We start from the raw sequence: 13,116 nt of genomic DNA on the forward strand, positions 1-13,116 counted from the left end.
TCTGCAAACCATGGGATTTCTTTATAATCTATCTTCAATAGATATTCATCAGGAAAGTTGTCTTGTATGGCCGATTCATTCAGAACTTCTAATTCGGGATTTTCAAGACGAGAAAGATGATCAGCGGCGAGATTTTCTGCTCCTCTTTTATCTCGGATTTCAATATCAAACTCTTGTAAGAGTAAGATCCAACGGATTAATCTTGGTTTAGCATCTTGTTTTGAAAATAGGTATCTAAGAGCAGAATGGTCGGTATAGACCACCGTTTTTGCTAGAACGAGATATGATCGAAATTTGTCAAAAGCAAAGACAATAGCAAGGAGTTCTTTTTCAGTAGTTGTATAGTTCGTTTGTGCTCCTTGTAATGTCTTACTAGCATAATATATAGGTTGAAATCGTTTTTCAATCCTTTGTCCTAAAACGGCTCCCATTGCAAAATCACTTGCATCGCACATTAGTTCAAATGGTAGATTCCAATTTGGTGTTATCATGATCGGCGCATTAGTGAGTTTTTCTTTAAGAATATTAAAAGATTTGATACACTCATCTGAAAAGATGAATGGCGCATCCTTTTCTAGGAGTTTATTCATAGGAGTGGCAATTTTAGAAAAATCTTTTATGAAACGTCGGTAAAAACCGGCATGCCCTAGAAAACTCCTAACTCCTCTAACATTTGTGGGATGTGGAAGTTTAGCAATTACATCTACTTTAGCTCTATCCACTTCAATTCCTTCTTTTGAAATTTTATGTCCAAGAACGATGCCTTCTTTAACCATGAAATGGCATTTCTCCCAATTAAGTACTAGATTTGATTTTTCGCATCTAATTAGCATTCGTTCCAGATTAACTAGACATGATTTAAATGTATCACCGAAGACTGAAAAGTCATCCATGAATACTTCCATGCATTCTTCTATCATGTCGTGAAAAATCGCCATCATGCACCTTTGAAAGGTTGCAGGGGCGTTACAAAGTCCAAATGGCATGCGTTTGTAAGCAAAAGTACCATAAGGGCACGTGAATGTGGTTTTCTCTTGGTCCTCGAGTGCTATTGGAATTTGAAAATATCCGGAAAATCCATCTAGAAAACAATAGTAACTATTTCCGGCTAATCTTTCCAACATTTGATCAATGAAAGGTAAGGGAAAGTGATCTTTTCTGGTGGCGTCATTTAATTTTCTATAATCAATACATACACGCCATCCTGTTACAGTCCTAGTAGGAATAAGCTCATTTTTCTCATTTGTAATGACAGTCATGCCACCCTTCTTAGGCACGCATTGAACTGGGCTTACCCATGGACTATCAGAAATTGGATATATCAAACCTGCATCTAGCAGTTTAATAATCTCTTTCTTAACTACATCTTGCATATTAGGATTTAGTCTTCGTTGGCGTTGCACATACGTTTTATGACCTTCTTCCATAAGGATTTTATGTGTGCAATACGAAGGACTTATTCCTTTAATATCATGAATCTTCCATGCAATGGCTGGTTTATGAGCTTTCAACACAGAAATGAGTTGTGATTTCTCATTTTCAGTAAGAGAAGACGATATTATTACAGGTAATTCAGATTCACCATGTAAATAAGCGTATTCCAAATGGTTTGGAAGTGGCTTTAACTCTAATTTCGGAGGTTCTTCTATCGATGATTTATATCGATATCTGTCTTCTTCTTTTAGCATTTGAATTTCTTCTGTTGTTGGTTCATATCCATTGGCTATAAGTGTAGCTAACATTTCAGCTTCATCAATTGGTTCATTACCTTCTCCTAAAGAACATTCTCCCGTTCCTTGTAATTCTGGAAATTCTTCTAATAATTCTGCATGTGCATCTATAGTTTGAATATAATAACATGTATCATCTGCAGATTGTGGTTGTTGCATTGCTCTATCAACTGAAAAGGTAACACTCTCATCCTCTATACTTAGGGTCAGTTTCTTACCGAACACATCTATCATTGCTTTAGCCGTGTTTAAGAATGGTCTTCCTAATATGAGAGGAACTTGAGAATCTTCTTCCATGTCCAGAACAACAAAATCTACTGGAAATACTAAAGTACCAACTTTAACTAGCATGTTCTCCATTATCCCTCTAGGATATTTTATTGATCTATCGGCTAGTTGTATGCTTATTCTGGTTGGTTTCAATTCTCCAAGGTCTAGTTTAGCGTATAGTGAATACGGCATTAGATTTATACTAGCACCTAAGTCTGCCAATGCTTCTATTGAACTAAGACTACCCAGAAAACATGGAATTGTGAAACTTCCTGGATCAGATAGTTTTTCTGGTATCTTATTCAACAGTACTGCTGAACAATTAGCATTCATAGTAACAGCCGAGAGTTCTTCCATTTTCTTTCTATTCGTGATTAGATCTTTCAAGAATTTAGCATATCTTGGCATTCCTGAAATCACATCAATGAAAGGAAGATTTACATTTATCTGTTTAAACATATCCAAGAATTTGGATTGCTCGGCTTCAAGTTTTTCCTTCTTCATTTTACTCGGGTAAGGAAGTGGTGGTTGGTATGGTTTAACATAAGGTTTATCCTTAACTGTGTTATCTTCATTAACCTTTTCAACTACCGGTTCTTTTTCCTTATCTTGATCAGGTTGTGGTTCTTGTGGAGTAGGAATAGTTTTATCAGAAGCTACTGGTATTTCAGGTGGTTTAAGTGTTGTACCACTTCTTGTGGTAATAGCTTTAGCTGTTTCATTCCGGGGGTTAGCATTTGTATCACTAGGTAAACTTCCCGGTTTTCTTTCACCTATTAACCTTTCTAGGTTACTCACTTCTTGTTCCAGATTTTGAATAGAAGCTTGTTGATTTCTAAATGCTTGAGCATTTTGTTCATTGGTTTGTTTTTGAGATGTGAAAAACTGCGTTTGAGTTTCAACTAGCTTCGTCATCATATCTTCTAAATTCGGCTTTTTATCATCGGTTTGTTGTGGTGGTTTGTTTTGAAAATTTGGTCTTTGCTGATTGTAAGTATTATTGGATACTTGTTGATTGCTAGGACCTTGTTGGTTGTTGTATGGAATATTTCGGTTATAATTCTGGTTTTGATTGTAAATCGGTCTTGGCGGTTGATATTTATTCTGATAATTATTTCCAGGCCTTTGGTTTATGTATGAAATATTCTCTCTTTGTTCCATTGTTAATTCAATACTGAGACAATCTTTTGTCAAATGTGGTCCTCCACACTGCTCACAACTAATTCGTATTGAGTGAATATCCTTAGTCATCTTTTCCATTCGTCTCTCGAAAGCATCTATCTTTGCCGAAATGGAATCTAAGTCATGGCTAGAATCGGCTCTAGCTGCTTTAGATGATCTAATGATATCTTTTTCTTGGTGCCACTCATGTGAGTGGAAAGCAGTGTTATCAATAATTTTGTAAGCATCAGTTTCGGTTTTCTTCATAATAGAACCACCAGCTGCTATATCTATGTCTTTCCTTGTAGTGATGTCGCATCCTCGGTAGAATATTTGTACTATTTGACAGGTGTCTAAACCATGTTGCGGACATCCTCTTAATAACTTTCCATATCTTGTCCACGCCTCATATAGAGTTTCATTTGGCTTCTGTGTGAACGTAACAATTTCTGCTTGAAGTCTTACGGCTTTAGATGCAGGAAAGAATTGTTTAAGAAATTTGTCAATTAAAACGTCCCATGTATCGATCGCCCCTTCAGGTAACGATTCCAACCAATCTTTGGCTTCTCCCTTTAAAGTCCAGGGAAATAACATGAGATATATCTGTTCATCCTCCACTTCTCGTATTTTAAATAGTGTGCAGATCCTATTAAAGGTACGTAGATGTTCATTTGGATCTTCCTTCGGCGCACCACTAAATTGGCATTGATTAGTCACCATGTGTAGAATTTGTCCCTTGATTTCATAATCTGGCGCATTAATGTCTGGATGAGTAATTGCGTGACCTTGGCCAGTGCGTTTAGCTCTCATTCGGTCTTCCATACTTAAAGGTTCCAGATTCTCCATAATTGAATTTGTTGAATCGGTATCACTAGATGATTCTGATTTAATAGTTCGTTCCTCAACAATCTCTGTTTGAATGATTGGTGGTTCCGGAGGAAAGTTTAATGGTTCAGGATCTATGAACCGTTCCTGAATATTTTCTGGATTCTCAATTGTGAGGTTGGGTTCAAAAAATGGATTATCGGAAATTTGAACTGAAGTACTTGGTCGACTGGATGACGATTCTAAAGAAAAATCAACGACGGTTATATTTGTTAAACGATGTCTTGATCGAGTTACAGGTGGTGAACGTACAAAAGGTGATGAACGTCTTGCTCGGTGCATTCACTGAATATCCTATTAGTTTTTAAAAGGAAAGAAAAATTATAATAAGTTATCCAATCAATAGACTTTTCTGATTTTGCCCACGTTTCGAATAGCCAAAAGATGCAGCAGAGGGGCAGGATTCGTTTGGTCTCAATATAATTGAGGACTGTTTGGCTCCAATAACCCGGTCCACGTACAAATCCAACTATTACTACGAACCAGAAAATTTTGATGTCTATTAATTTAACCACTTAAAATAAATTTTCGTAATTTTAAGAAATTTAGATAAGAAGTAGAAAAAATTCTAAGTCCTAAAACTAGAATAGCGAGAAATAAGAGAGAAAAAGAGTTCGTCGAAAAAGGTCGAAAAAGAAAAATTGGTTGAAAAATAAAAGGCGACGGAAAAATAAAAGAAACTTATAAAAACTTAAAAATACTTTACTAACCTAACCTTATTACTACAACTAACTTAAAATTATAATCACAAATTGAAATTACTAATTGGAATGATAATTGATACATAGTAAAAGGTCTAAAAATATTAAAGCTTACAGGAAAAACTAAATCCCAAATGGAAATAACTTAAAAAGAAACTAAAACTTAAAAAGGCGTCGCAAAATTCTAAAGCACCTAAATCTTAGTCTAAAGAAAAAGCACTTAAGGAATTCTACGGCAAAGCCTAAAAATATAGGAGTAAAAATAACTATAGCAAAAACTAAGTTTAAAATTAATTATGAGTTAAAAATACAAATATTACGCTACAACGATTAAAAAGGGACAAAATATTAAAAGAAATAAAAAGTGATAAAAAAAAATACAATTTTTATTAAAATATTATTTTTATATTAATTATATTAAAGTATTAAGTTTTAAATATAATAAAACTAATTAAAAGTAATTAATTAAAAAAATTAAACTTAATTATAATAATAATAATAGTATTAGGGTTTAGTTAATAATAATTAAATAATAATCGTAATAAATGCTGAATTAGGGTTTGGATGTGGCCCTGTCAGACCCATCATGCGAGTCGCATGATTTAAAAGGGTGGGTCATGCGAGTCGCATGACTGAACTGGACCGGTTCAATTGACAGGTTCAATTTGACAGGTCACGTATATTTAATATTTATTTTCTTTTTTTTTCTGTTTTATATTTAAAATATAAATATATATATATAATTAAAATAAAACTTAATTTTTAAAACTAAAAATAAACTTAAAATACTTTATAATTTTGTAAAAATAAAAGAAAAACTTAAAAAATATATTTAAAATACTTTTTTTTTTTTCGATTTTAAAAGCTTTTTCTTTTTTTTTTTTTTTATATTTAAACAAAAATATAAATTTTACAAAAACTAATTATAACTTAAAAATTAAAAATATGGCGTTTCGCTTCGGCGAATTTTCCCCGGCAGCGGCGCCAAAAATAACTTGATGTTTCGCGAGGTGTATATAAAATAGTTATTATTTTACTAGGAAAATACTATTAAATACGATACAATTTTACACAAGATATTTATTTATTTATAGAATGGATATACTTAAACCTTGCTACAACACTTATAGGCAGTGTACCTAATCGTACAGTAGTGTAGTTTTTAGTAAGTCCGGTTCGTTCCACAGGGAAATCTTTAAACAAAGCTCAACGCTATATTAGTTTACTTTTATAAAAATACAAATATATATATAAGTGATATTATTATTATAAAGGGGGGTTTTTACCGTTTAATGACCGGCTTGTCGAGTTTAAAACTTTAGTCGCAGTTAAAACCTAATGTAAAATATAAAATAAATACAAGACTTTAAATTAAAGCGTAAAGTAAATAACGATAATGAAATTGCGAATAATAAAAATGCGATAAAATTAAATTGCGATAATTAAAAGTACGATAATTAAAAATGCGATTAAATAAAATAACAATAAATAAAAGTGCGATAATTAGAAGTGCAATTAAATATAAAATAAAGGAAATTAAATATGAAATAAAAGAATTATGCTTATTTAAACTTCCGTAATCATGATGTTTGACGTGTTGATTTTAGTTTTATGCCCATGGGTTAATTGTCCTTTGTCCTGGATTATTCAATATGTCCGTCTGGTTTTTGTCCATAACAGTCCATCAGTCATAAATATAAATTGCAAGTGTCCTTGTCAAATTATTATTATACCCGAAGATAAATATTCCAACTAATTGGGGATTCGAATTGTAACAAGGTTTTAATACTTTGTTTAATGAATACACCAGGTTATCGACTGCGTGTAAACCAAGGTTTTACTACTTTGTTAACAATTACACCAATTACCCTTGAATGTAATTTCACCCCTGTTTTGATTATTCTAGTGGCTATTAATCCATTCCCGTGTCCGGTTAAATGAACGATTATTCGTACATATAAATACCCCGCCCATCGTGTCCGATTGAGTGTATATGGTAGTTTATAGGGACGCCCAATTGTAAATCTTTATATTAACATTAACAAACTTTCATTTAGTTAAACAAATATAAAGCCCATTAATAGCCCATAGTCTAGTTTCCACAAGTGTCGTTCTTTTGTCCAAACCCCAATTATGGTACAAAGCCCAATTACCCAATTTTAGTAATTAGCCCAACATCATGATTACTTCGTTTTAAATAAGCATAATAATAACTTAGCTACGAGACATTAATATAAAAAGGTTGAACATAACTTACAATGATTAAAAATAGCGTAGCGTTACACGGACAGAATTTCGACTTACACCCTTACAACATTCGCTAACATACCCTTATTATTAGAATTATAATTAAAATTAAAATATAAATTATAAATATAAATATATATTACTTATGAAGAGGAAGAAAAAAAAGATGATTAAAACTCGGCAGAAAACTGGCTTTTTATAGGACCTGACCAGCAATCTCACACCATGCGACTCGCATGGATTTGTGCTTCTGGCCATGCGAGTCGCATGGCCACCCTGGATCCAGCCAACTACTTTGTTTTCTTCTTGCCGACGTAATATAATAATAATAATATATATAATATATAATTATATATAATTATATATATATTATATTATATTCTTGTGCATAGTAGACTAGATATTTTTGGTCCGTTGCGTCGGGCGTTTCTTCTTGGCTCAGGTCCCGGTTCCGGATTTTCGGACGTCCTCGCGTATTATTTTAAATCGCGTACTTTGCGTCTTGTAACTTGTACTCTTGTCATTTTGAGACGTTCCTCATCAATATTTTGAACCTTTTTAATTGTATCTTGTACTTTTTAGCTCTTTGGACCTTTTTGTCTTCAATTTGTCGAATCTGCTTTTTATCTTCACCTTTTATTATTTAAACGAATATCTCTTGTAAATAGAACAATTGCAACTAAAAGCTTGTCTTTCTTGAGGAATAATGCTATGAAATATATGTTCGTTTTTAGCATTATCAATACTCGTAGCCATTGATTATGTATCTAAATGGGCGGAAGCACAAGCTCTCCCAACTAACGATGCACGAGTTGTAGTCAACTTTTTAAAACGTCATTTTGCAAGGTTTGGAACACCGAAAGCTTTGATAAGTGATCGGGGTACTCATTTCTGTAATAATCAACTTGAGAAAGTTCTTAAAAGATATGGAGTAACTCATAAAATCTCCACCGCATATCATCCACAAACAAGTGGAAAAGTTGAAAATACCAACCGAGCTTTAAAACGTATTCTAGAGAAAACCGTAGGATCAAATCCGAAGGAATGGTCCATTAAATTGGAGGATGCACTCTGGGCTTTTAGAACAGCCTACAAAACTCCAATTGGAACCACATCTTTTAGACTTGTTTATGGAAAAGCATGTCATCTTCTAGTAGAAATTGAACACAAAGCATTTTGGGCTTTGAAAACATGTAATCTTGATTTACATGAAGCCGGACGTCTACGATTAAGTCAACTAAACGAATTAGAAGAATTAAGACATGAAGCATACGAAAATTCGTTAATCTATAAAGAAAGAACGAAGAAATGGCATGATAAAAGAATCAAAAGTTCAAAAGAATTTAAAGAAGGAGACAGAGTTCTTCTTTTCAATTCACGATTCAAGCTATTTCCAGGAAAATTGAAATCAAGATGGTCTGGACCATTTATAGTCAAAAGAGTTTTCCCATACGGAACGATAGAATTAATAAATTCAAATGGGATTGAATTTAAAGTTAATGGTCACAGAGTTAAACATTACATACATGGTCCAATGGAAGTCGACAACGAAGTTAATCACAATTTCGACACCACAGCTAACTAAGTGTGGGGAGAATCAAGTCTTTAAAGGATAATATGTATTTCTGTTAGAGTTAGATTGTCTGTTTTCGTGTAGTTCTCGAAAATGGAACCCGAATGGTCTTTCCCTAGCAGACCCTAAAGAACTAGTCTTCTCCCCCCATTCTGAATTTTTATTTTTTTAGGTTTTTACAAAATGAAGACTGCCTGTGAACTAAACCATGGTCTAATGCTACACGCTTTGATCACTAAACGTAATAATGACATACTACCGAGTGAAATAGTATCAGTAATCAGAGAAAGAATGGACGGAGTTAGAAAAGAATCCAGATGCGAAGATAATAAGTTACAATTTGGTAAAGGAAAATCAAAATCCGCAGCGAAAAGAAGAGCACGACACCTAGAAAGATGTCACAAATGCGGAAAATGGTCACATGGAGGTAAATGTTCAAATAATCAAACCTATTCAAATAACGAATTTGTTACTTTATGCAGAGACGGACCGTTCATATGTTTATAAGAAAAGACACTGAATGCTCGAGGTTACGCCTATGTAGCCATGGAAAACCAATTAAACCGACTATCTTATGAATGGGATAGATCATATAACTAAGAAATCTATTTCACAGGTATGTCTGTACAGTTTTTATTTTTATTTTTATTTTTAACCTTTTGATAATAAACGCTAATTTGTTCGCTAAAAAGTATTAAATTGGTATTGAATAAAATTAGGTTTGGCGACCGAAATTATTGATATCATTCAAAAATTTATTACATCACTGCGAAATTTAACGTTTATTCTTAAGGTATAAATATCTTTAATCAATCAACCCAAAATATTTTAAAAATTCGTCATGAGTTAAATTAGGTCTTGGAACCGAAATTACTTTACCGAAAAGAGGGGCGCATATTTTTGATAATATTTGATTGATTAAAGTGGGATAAAAAGACAAAAAGATTTTTAATTTTATTTTTACCATGTTTTTAAAATTAATATTTGAACCCTTTATAAATATTGTAAAATTTGTAAAATCAAAATTTTTAAAATTGTAAATATTTGAAAAAATTAATATAAGTTTGGTGTGAATTTATAATATGAATTCTTAAATTAAGTTTGGTGTGAACTTTTAATTTTTAAAATATGAATTTTTAATTTTATGCATTTCAAATTTTAAGTTTGGTGTGAATTTTTAATATTAATTTTGAATTTTATATTTAAGTTGTGTGAATTTAAAAACAAAAATTTACTTTATCTCATTAAGTTAAGAATATGATTTTTAAAATTCGTCGTAAGTTGAAGACTAGGTCTTTGAACCGAAATTGCTTTACCCGAGGGAGGGACGAGAACTTTTATTATCATTATTTTTAATCTTATTGAATTAAAGTATGTCAAAAACATTGAAAAAACCCAAAAATCTTAGCTTTTAAAACAATCGATACAAAAAGACAAATTTTAAAATTTTGTCGAGGGACGGACTAGGACATCGATCCGAAACGACCTCGTCCTAAATAACAAAGGAAACGAAAATTTAAAATTAAGTACTTAATTGTTTTATAAGTTAATGATTATAAAAAAAAAATATATCAAACTCCGCGACTCGCGGAGTTTGAAGGGTTATTCACCGCGAGTCGCGGGAGTTACGAAAAATCGGAAAAAAATAAAGAGCTGGAACAGATCAGTCCCAACCCCAAAACAAAAACATACTGCGAAAAACTGCACGCAAAAACCCGAAAAATACACCCCAAAATCACAATTTTTAACCGTTAATCACCAAATTTTTTACTAAAATCATGTTGAGAAGGATGCTATCTAGGAATTACTCAAGAAAAACGGTAAATTTCTACACCTAAACACCATTTAATCCGAAATTTGGTATTCTTGAGCAATTTTTTTCCCAATTTGATTTTGATGCTTTTTAGTGTAATTAGGCTTAAATTGTTTATGTATTATGCTTGTATAACCTAGATTGATGCTGTTTAACATGATTAGAAGCCTTAAACTTCAAATTTTGAGTAATCTAGGGTTTGTGTTCTTGAGCAATTTGGGGCTTTTTGATATAAACAGGTTATGGCCGATTTTTGTCATGAATTGTTGCTAAATTAAGTAGTGTAACATGTCTAGGTAGTTAAATGATCCAAACTTTGAGCCTAAACATGATTTTGAGAATTAAAGTGGACTTTTTCAAGTCTAAAATTCATGAACTTGATTTTTGAAAGATAATGCCATTTGAGACTTGTTTAATTGCTAGTAATGATTATTTTGACATGTTATTTGAGTTGAATGCTTATGAACTTGGCGAACATTTTCGTATATGCTTATTTGAAAAAGTGTAGATTTGATAAAAATGTGAAAATAAGCTTAAGTTTAATATAAATTGATAATGTCATTGTAATTATTTTGATTGATGATTTTGCTGACACTAATGCATATTTGGATGCACAAAAATTGTGTTTGATGTGTTTTGCAGACTGAAAGGGGTGAATCTTCATCCCAAGCCCGCAATGCTCCTGCTGAGAATGGGGAACAACAGGAAGTGGATAACTACTACAAGCAGGATATACCTCATCCAGTCATGACCTTTTCTGATATGCACTTGGAAGAGTTGCACCCGAACCTGAGATTTGACAGACTTTGGATAGATTATCCAAAATATCAAAGGGGTTTGCATACTCTTCATTCTAAGGTTATTGAGGTACCGAGGGTCATAGAATGGGGACCCTTAAAAGCTGTAGAATTGGCCGGGCCAATTAGGGAATTACTTGTACAGAGGTATGGTAATTCTACTTTTAATGACTGGGTACGTTTATTCACCATGCGTAGACCTGTATATAAAGTATGGTGTGAAGAATTGTTATGTAGTATAGAGTTGAATGATCGAGTAGCTAATTTAACCGATCGTTCTTTTATTAGATTTTTGTTAGGCGGTTCGATGCGCCACATGTCTTTACTGGACATGGCTCAGGCTTTACGTATATATACGCCTGAGGAGTTAGCGTCTGCCGATTGTAGAGGATTGATACTAAACGGTAGAAAGATAGATGAAAATTTTGATACACACGGTGTGTGGAGTCAAATGACAAGCCATCACCGTTTCAAAGGGGGAAATTACTCTTATTTGGATATAGATAGAGCCGAATTAAGAGTGATACATAGGTTTTTAGCTAATTCGATTACACAAAGGGGTAAGAACAAGGAAAAGGTAAATGAACAAGATTTGTTTTACCATATGTGTATTCGAGACCCACAAAGCGCTGTAAGTATACCATATTGTGTGGGTTATTATTTATCAGCTATGGTTCGGGGGATGAGACCGCATAGCATAATAGGAGGTGGTATTTTTATTACTTTGATTGGTGAATATCTCGGTGTGGATATAAGTCGGGGGGGATTATTAGTAGAAGAACCGGAACCCCGCGATACTATAGGTTTAAATGTATACCATGGTGTGAAAGTTTTGAAGAGGCGAAATAACGCCGCAGTACAATACCATGGTAGACATCCACAGGTGGAGAGAAACCAACAGCAAGGTAATGTAGGAGGGGGGAATGAGATGCAAGAAATGTAAAGGTTTATAGCTTCTCAGGAATACGAAAATGCTAGACAGAGAGCATTTGAAGATTGGCAAGTTCATCAGAACCAAATCATAGCTCATTGCCAACATATAGGTAGAAACTATATTCCTACACCGAAACCCATCTTCCCTCCCTGGTCTATAGAGATGCAGCCACCATATCCTACGTATGACCCTGCCGAAGCATTCTATAGCACATATGGTTATGCCTGGAACCCCTATTGGTACCAGTATCATCCCTAGTATACTTATTTTTTTTTTTTTGTAATTTGTAATTATTGATACGTTTAATACTTTTGTTAATATTGTAATCATTTTTATAATTGTCTAACTTTTATTCTTAGATTTTAATAATTTTTGAATGTGGGGTAATATACCAAACTTCAAAAATATGTATATATGTTTGTAGTTTATCTTATGTACACAACAGGGTAAAACAACGCATTTTCAAAGACTGGCATTAAGTTCAGCAAAAGCAACTAATTTTGACGACAAGAAGCAAAATATATGTGAAATAACAACAAGACGGAATGAACAAATGATGTGCACCATTTATCATTCAGCAAACAAACGCCAATATGTTTGGAAACTTTGGTAAAAATTTAATCATTTTCACACTAATCACCCTCAATAATTTAAATTGTTACTGATTTCTTGCAAATGAGGGCATTGCAAGATCTTAAGTGTGGGAAGGGGTTAAATTCTTTCGGATTTTAAAATTTTTATCTTAAACACTTGGTTACCATTAAAAATACTAGTAAAGCAGTAGTTGTATTAGAATCTAGTGCTCTCTGATAATAAAGAACAGCCCTAGTCTTATATACTGACTACCCAATTCTAGTAAATTTTTTCAAAATTTTCAATTAAATGAACTCAAAAACATGTTTATACATATTTATGAACGATAAAACTAGGTTTTAACACCGAAATTATTGTAACCTCGGAAAGGACATAAATTGAGAAACAAACCAAAATGTTAAAATTCATTTA

This window comes from Rutidosis leptorrhynchoides, chromosome 3, assembly GCF_046630445.1.
Source record: "Rutidosis leptorrhynchoides isolate AG116_Rl617_1_P2 chromosome 3, CSIRO_AGI_Rlap_v1, whole genome shotgun sequence".
NCBI lineage: Eukaryota > Viridiplantae > Streptophyta > Magnoliopsida > Asterales > Asteraceae > Rutidosis > Rutidosis leptorrhynchoides.